This window comes from Manihot esculenta, chromosome 8 (genome assembly GCF_001659605.2).
Source record: "Manihot esculenta cultivar AM560-2 chromosome 8, M.esculenta_v8, whole genome shotgun sequence".
NCBI lineage: Eukaryota > Viridiplantae > Streptophyta > Magnoliopsida > Malpighiales > Euphorbiaceae > Manihot > Manihot esculenta.
Window position 1 is genome coordinate 8,270,401 of NC_035168.2, and position 8,578 is coordinate 8,278,978.

General features: G+C 45.9%; 1 long non-coding RNA gene across 1 annotated transcript; it reads right to left on the reverse strand.

Annotated features, from left to right (window-relative positions):
* Positions 1-5,110: 5,110 nt before the first annotated feature.
* On the reverse strand, positions 5,111-5,761 carry LOC122724353. The gene is made up of 2 exons (XR_006351666.1): positions 5,701-5,761; positions 5,111-5,255 (listed from the first exon to the last, which is right to left on the reverse strand). It is a non-coding gene; the product is annotated as an uncharacterized LOC122724353 (long non-coding RNA).
* Between the last annotated feature and the right edge of the window lie 2,817 nt (positions 5,762-8,578).

Sequence of the window (8,578 nt, forward strand, 5' to 3'; positions counted from 1 at the left end):
CTGACTTGTACTTGGGAGCATCCAGCTTAAGGTAAGCTGTCATCTTCACCTTACTCCCACTGGCTGAGCTAGGTCTAGGAGGTTGAGTAGCTGGGGTTACTGGTTCTGTAGGTGGTGGTGGTGGGGGTGCAGCATTCCCCGAGGTGGGGTTTGCTGGGTTAGGATAGAAGGGTGAGGGTGGATAGGCTGGGTACTGTGGGTAAGGTGGATAGAAAGGTGGATAAGGCATGTGAGTAGGGTAGGGGTTAAAGCTGGAGTAATCCGATGTACTTCCCATCGGGTACCCGGGACTCTGTGCATAGGGTGGATAATAGGGTGAAAAGCCATACCCCGAGGCCTGAGTGCCTCCTTGTGACTCCCCTGTCCCTTCTTCTGACATGCTAACATCCAGATTCCCATCCCTTCTTTGATCTTCTTCCATAACCTCCCTCACATCTGAAGAACTTCCTCCTCTATCTGTTCCCCTTCTGCTAGTATCAAAAGACCTTCTAGGGTCCCTTGACACTCTTTCTCTGTTTACTCTGCATGACATTGCCCTAGGCAATGTGGGAGGACGGGCGCTCGTGCCCTCATCCTCTGGTGGGACTCCTGTCAATCGTGCAGATCGACGAGTTCCTCTCATTCTGCTTCTGAAAAACAGCACAACCAAAACTTCAAACATCAGTATTATATGGTTCATGTGGGCACACATGAACCTACATCACATACATAGCAAACATAGCATATCATTTATGCACATGCACAATGTCATGGCATTTCACAACATCAATCAAGACAGGACTCTATATCCTATCCTAGTGGACATGACTTTTCCTATTGTGCTTGACCTTCTATAACCTCTATGAGCCCGACACTCTAGGTCCGACCATATGAACCTAGGGCTCTGATACCACTCTGTAACGCCCCGAAAATCCGGACCGCTACCGGCGCTAGGATCCAGATCGGCTTAAGGCCGCCGGGACCCGTAGCAAGCCTAACATGTACCTGTAAACCTGTGTAATCCCATACATGATCAACATTATACATAAAGATTTAAAACTTTTCTTGCATACATACTATTATGCACCAACTCCACCTGAGCATGCTCTGAACATTTACATAAATAAAGTCCCTCTGTGGGATCTCAATAAGCCTCGAAGGGCTATACAACATATGGAGAGTTGGTTTACTTAAACATCATAACATAAAGATCATGTAAAGATACAAATGGGATTATCAACATACTATGGTCAAGCACAGCTCTATCCTCAATAACATTAATACATAAAAAGACTAATCAATTATACATCATTTTACAAATTCGTCATGTCCACAATCTATCTATTACAAACATGTGACTCTTCTCTTCATAATCTTCTCTATCTATCCCGCACCTGCAAATCTGGGGGGGGTTAGGGGAGAGGGGTGAGCTAGATGCCCAGTGAGTAGAACTCAAAAAAAAGAATATTTTAAAACATGTTATCATGGAATGCATCACTGCACAAACATTTCACCTCATGGACAGACTGACCCAAAAATCCCTCAGCTCCATGCCCGGCCCTATTATGGGCACCACAGGACTTCGTATTGCCCGGCCCTATTATGGGCACCACAGGACTTCATAGATCGGAGCTATTGCTCGGCCCTATTATGGGCACCACAGGACTTCGTACAAAGGGCTAGTGAGTCGTGCAATGTCCATCCCCCATCAACAACAATGAGTAATGCAATACAACATAATTCGTGATTCTAATGCAAACAACCTATAATATAGTCATGATGCATGAAGCATGATAAAAACATTTAATTTCTTAATTAAAAAGGTTAAGTTTAGTTCCACTCACCTCTGGCGGACTCTGACAACACTGTAGCAGCTGGCTCACTGCTGGGGTCCTTGGTTCCTCGGGTCCGAACCTACACAGGTGGACTCCAATGAGGGACCAAACATATATAAACATGACTCTAATATATCCCCCGAAAAACCCCCTAAAACATCATGAAAACATCACAGAAGATATGCATGAAATGGCTGAACAGGGCACTTTCGGCGGCACCTTCGGCGGCCGAAAGTCCTGGACAGAGGCGAAACTCAGCTAGGTTCGGCGGCACCTTCGGCGGCCGAAAGTGCCAGACAGAGACGAAAGTCTCTTTTCGGGGGCAACTTCGGCAGCCGAAAGGCCTGCCTCCCCAGCCATGTTCGGCGGCCGAAAGTACCTTCGGCTGCCGAACCTGGTTTCTGCCAAAGGGCAGAAACTTGGTTCCCTTGTGTACATTTCGCCTCCCAAGCTCCAATCATGCATAAACTAGTTCTACAACATGCATACTCATCATACATTACACCTAGGGGTCTCAAACTATCATATACCCCAACTACAACACTTCAAACACACAAAATCAAGCTACATTGTACATCAAAGCAATCAAAACCCAAAAACTCATCAACAAGCCTAAACATGCATCTCTACTCATAAATCAACTTAAAGCTTGATTAAAACACATAACAAGGGTGGATCCGAGCTTACCTCTTGAAGAAACGAGAGGAAAGGCGATCCTAGCTTGGAGATGGAGAGATTGAGCTCTTTGAACCTCCAAGTACCCAAAACTTGCTCTTTACTCACAAATCTTCAAAACCGAAGTTAAAACCCGTGAAAACCATGAAAGATCTAAAGAAAACACTCAAGATCGAGGGAGAAGCGGCGGGGACTCACCTTGGCCGACAACGGGGGAGAAAAAGCTCGCCCGTGCGGACCTAAGGGACCCTTTTATAGTGGCTGGCCAGGCCACGTTCGGGGGCCGAATGTGCCTCCGTATCCATGCAATGTTCGGCGGCCGAACATGAGGTTCGGCGGCCGAACCTGCACTCCCCTCACTCATGCTTTCGGGGGCCTAACGTGCCTCCAAAACGCATGCATGTTCGGCGGCCGAACTTGACTTTCGGCGGCCGAACCTGGGTTTTTTTTTTTCAAAAGATTTCTCATGCAAAACTCATTTAAAAACATGCTTAAAAACATTAATATACATGAGAACGTTTTATAAAGCATGATTTTACCCTTCTAGAGGCTTCCGACATCCGAGATTCCACCGGACGGTAGGAATTCCGATACCGGAGTCTAGCCGGGTATTACAAAAGAAGTGGCACAGTTTGTGTCCGCCTGCGAAGTATGTCAGAGGGTGAAGCTGGAACATCAGAAGCCGGCTGGAATGCTTAACCCGCTACCTATTCCAGAGTGGAAATGGGAGAATATAGCTATGGACTTCGTAGTGGGGTTACCGGTGGCGTCCAACAGAGTGGACACCATATGGGTGATTGTGGACAGACTCACCAAATCTGCTCACTTCATCCCTGTCAGGAGTGGCTACTCTGTGGACAAGTTGGCGCAGGTATATGTGAATGAAATCGTCAGACTGCATGGGGTTCCTGTTTCTATAGTGTCAGATAGAGGGCCCCAGTTCACCTCCAGGTTTTGGCGGAGTCTGCAGAGTGCTATGGGTACCAGGTTAGATTTCAGTACTGCCTTCCATCCCCAGACTGATGGACAGTCAGAGAGGACCATCCAGACTATAGAGGATATGCTCAGAATGTGTGTGCTGGACTTTGGCGGTTCTTGGAGGCAACATCTACCTTTGGTGGAGTTTGCCTACAATAACAGCCATCATGCTAGCATCGGGATGGCTCCATATGAAGCTTTGTATGGGAGGAAGTGCAGATCACCCGTCTGTTGGGAAGAAGTAGGAGAGAAGGCCCTGGCAGGGCCTGAGTTAGTAGAGATCACCAGCAGGGTGGTGTCCATTATCAGAGAGAGAATCAAGACTGCTACAAGCAGGCAGAAGAGTTATGCAGATATCCGCAGAAGACAGGTTGAGTTGCAGGAGGGGGATCTGGTATTGCTCAAGGTGTCTCCAATGAAAGGAGTGGTTCGCTTTGGGAAGAAAGGTAAACTAGCTCCGCGATACATCGGACCCTTTGAAATCTTGCAGAAGATTGGGAATGTGTAGTACAAGCTAGATTTGCCTGCTTCAATGGCAAGAATCCATCCGGTTTTCCATGTTTCTATGTTGAGGAAATTTGTGTCAGATCCGGGCAAGGTTCTTAGTGAGCCTGATGTGGAGATCCAAGAGGATCTCACCTATGTTGAGCAGCCAGTGCGGATCATAGACACCCAGATCAGAAAGCTAAGAAACAAGGAAATCCCGATGGTGAAAGTCCTATGGAACCACCACAATATGGAAGAGTGCACTTGGGAGACACGGGAGTCCATGCTCCAGCAATACCCTTATCTTTTCTAAGGTTAGTTCTTTGTGAGTTCTATGTGTTATGTATGTATGTTATGTTTTATGTTATGCATGTCCTAGTTGAGGAACATTCGGGGACGAATGTTCTTAAGGGGGGAGAATGTAATACCCGGCTAGACTCCGGTATCGGAATTCCTACCATCCGGTGGAATCTCGGATGTCGGAAACCTCTAGAAGGGGTAAAAGTATGTTTTTATGATATGTTTTCATGTTTTTAATAATTTTAAGTATGTTTTTAAATGAGTTTTTGTATGAAAAGTCTTTGGAGGAAAACCCAGGTTCGGCCGCCGAAAGTCAAGTTCGGCCGCCGAACATGCATGCGTTTTGGAGGCACGTTAGGCCCCCGAAAGCATGAGGAAAGGGGAGTCCAGGTTCGGCCGCCGAAACTCAAGTTCGGCCGCCGAACATGGCATGCATGCGGAAGCACTTTCGGCCCCCGAACGTGGCCTGACCAGCCACCTATAAAAGGGGCACTTAGCCGAAATGGGGGAGCTGTAACGACCCGGAAATCCGACCCGTTACCGGCGCTAGGATCCAGATCGGCTTAAGGCCGCCGGGACCCGTAGCAAGCCTACATACCTCCTGTAAACCTGTGGAATCCCATACATAACAACATATACATGATCTGTAAAAATTTTCTTTTCTCTTATCCAAGCAAAAACCTGTGCATGCACAAAATCATACATAAACCCCACACTGGAGTCCTCATCAAATACTCCAATGGGGTATCATCATCATACATATCAGCTTGGATAATCATGGTCATTAACATCATTACTCATTAAACACTCTGTACATAATGGGGATTCACACACCTCTAGGTCAAGCACTACTAAAATCCTCAATACATCATCAAATCATTCATTACATTACATGGTCATAAATACTCATTACATCATGTTCATGTCCACTACTATCTATTACAGCATACTTGACTTAACTTCCCTCTAGCCGACTTCCTGATCTATCCTGTACCTGCAACTCTGGGGATAAAGGGAGTGGGGTGAGCTACTAGAGCCCAGTGAGCAGAATAATAAAACATCAATTTAAATCATGCTTTCATGTATGCGCCATAACACAAACATTTCACAACAAGGATGAACTTGTCACCATTTAGCCCCTATCTTTCTTACTTATACATGCCGGGGGCGTAGAGCCGTAGCAGGCACACCCGGACTTCCATAATCTGTCATAGTGCCAGGGGCGTAGAGCCGTAGCAGGCACACCTGGACTCACATAGGCTATCATGACATACAAGGGCTAATGGATCATTCAACATTCATCCACATCAACAACAAAGTATGCAATGCAACATATTCGTGAATTCTAATGCAAACAACCTAATATATCTCATGGCATTCATGATGCGTGAATCATGCTAAAACATTTCATTAATTTGCTTTAAAACTTAAAGTTTATTCCACTCACCTCTGGCTAGCTCTGAAGAGACTCTGAAGCAGCTGGCTCACTGCTGGGGGTCTCGGTTCCTCGGGTCCGAACCTACACAGGTGGACTCAAATGAGGGACCAAACATCTATGAATACGACTCTAAAATACTCCCCAAAAACCCCCTAAAACATCCTGAAAACATCACATGAAAACATGCAAGAAATGGCTGAACAGGGCACTTTTGGCGGCAGGTTCGGCGGCCGAAAGTCCCTCCAGAGACGAAAGTCAGGCAGGTTCGGCGGCACCTTCGGCGGCCGAAAGTGCCAGACAGAGACGAAAGTCTCTTTTCGGGGGCACCTTCGGCAGCCGAATGCTGCCTCCTCAAGAGGGGTTCGGCGGCCGAAACTCCCTTCGGCTGCCGAACCTGGTTTCTGCCAAACGGGCAGAAACTTGGTTCAAATGAACCTCCTGCCTCCCAAAACCATAAATCATGCATAAACTTGATCTACACCATGCATACTTCACATACATCACACCTAGGGGTCTCAAACTATAATATACCCCAACTACAACACTTCAAACAACACATTTCCAACATACATTGCTCATCAAAGCAACAAAACCCATAAACTCAACATACACCCTAACATGCATTTCTACCCATAGATCTTGCATAAAACTTAGTTAAAACACATAAGGAGCTTAAGATCGGCTCTTACCTCTTGAAGATCGAGAGAGAGACGACCCAAACTTGGAGATCCACGAAAATGAGCTCCTGAGTTCCCAAAGTTCCAAAACTTGGTTTAAATGTTCAAAACTTGCAAGGTGAGTTTAAAACTCAAGAAAAATGGAAGATATTTGGAGGAAGAACACAAGATTTGCTAAGGGAAGGTCGGAAGCTTGCTGCGGCCGAAAATGGGAGAAAACCTCGCCCATTTCGGCTAAGGGTCCCTTTTATAGTGGCTGGCCAGGCCACGTTCGGGGGCCGAAAGTGCCTCCGCATGCATGCAAGGTTCGGCGGCCGAACTTGACTTTCGGCGGCCGAACTTGGACTTCCCTCACTCATGCTTTCGGGGGCCTAACGTGCCTCCAAAACGCATGCATGTTCGGCGGCCGAACTTGACTTTCGGCGGCCGAACCTGGGTTTCCCTCCAAAGACTTTTCATGTAAAAACTCATTTAATCTCTTACTTAAAAACATGAAATACATGAAAACATTTCATAAAAATCATAGTTTCACCCTTCTAGAGGTTTCCGACATCCGAGGTCCCACCGGACGGTAGGGATTTCGATACCGGAGTCTAGCCGGGTATTACTTTCTCCCATTTTCGGCCACAGCTAGCTTCCGACCTCCCTCTCCCCAGATCTTGTGTTCTTTCTTCAAATCTCCTCCATTTTTCTTGAGTTTTAACCTCACATTGCAAGTTTTGAGCATTTTAAACAAGTTTGGAGCTTTGGAAACTCAGGAGCTCATTTGCTTGGAATCTCCGAGTTTTGGTCGTCTCTTTCTCGATCTTCAAGAGGTAAGAGCCGATCTTAAGCTCAATGTATGTTTTAAACAAGTTTTATGAAGTTTTATGGGGTAGAAATGCATGTTTAAGTTAGTTGAGCTATGTTAGGTTTTATGTGATTTATGGACAATGTATGTTGTTGATGTGTGTTTAAAGTGTTGTAGTTGGGGTATATGCTAGTTTGAGACCCCTAGGTGTAATGTATGATATATATGCATGTTTTAGAACAAGTTTATGCATGATTTGAGGCTTGGGGAGGCAAGAGGCTCGTTTGAGCCAAGTTTCTGCCCATTTGGGAGAAACCAGGTTCGGCAGCCGAAGGAACTTTCGGCCGCCGAACCCCCTTGAGGAGGCAGCATTCGGCTGCCGAAGCTTGCCCCCGAAAGAGGACTTTCGGATCTGTCTGGAACTTTCGGCCGCCGAAGGTGCCGCCGAAAGTGCCTGACTTTCGGATCTGTCTGGGACTTTCGGCCGCCGAACCTGCCGCCGAAAGTGCCCTGTCTAGCCTTTCTTTGCATGTTTTGCATGGATGTTTTGAGATGTTTTAGGGGGTTTTTGGGGGATGTTTTTAGAGTTATGTTCTAGTATGTTTGGTCCCTCATTTGAGTCCACCTGTGTAGGTTCGGACCCAAGGAACCGAGGACCCCAGCAATGAGTCTGCTGCCCCAGTGTCTGGTCAGAGCTACCCAGAGGTGAGTGGAATAACTCTTATGCTTTTAAATAAATAAATCAGTTTTAGCATGATTCACGCATCATGAATGCCATGAGATATAATAGGGTGCTTGCATTAGAATTCACGAATATGTTGCATTGCATAGTATGTTGATGATGCGGATGAATGTTGAATGATCCTTTAGTCCTCCTATGTTATGATATGATGATGATACGGTACGGAAGACCAGTGAGGCCCATTCTACGCCCCTGGCAGTATGTAAGAGAAAGACCAGTGAGGCCCATTCTACGCCCCTGGCACTATGGAATGTTATGTTATGTTATGTATGTAAGAGAAAGACTAGTGAGGCCCATTCTACGCCCCTGGCACTATTGGAATGTGTAGAGGACTATTGGTGACAAGTTCATCCTTGATGTGATTAGCTGTGATGTGATGCATTTCATGTTATCATATGTTTTAAATGTTTTACTATTCTGCTCACTGGGCTTCGTAGCTCACCCCTCTTCCCTAACCCCAGATGTGCAGGTACAGGGTAGACCAGGAGGTTAGCCAGAGTTTTGAAGCATGTTTATGTAATAAGTTAGATTGTGGACATGATAATTGTACTATGATGTAATGTAAGAGATTATAGTATGTTATGTAATGAGGTATATTGAGGTTATAGTTGTGCTTGACCCTATAAGTATTGTAATCCCTTGTTGATACATGATCTTAATGTCTATTGATGTTTATGT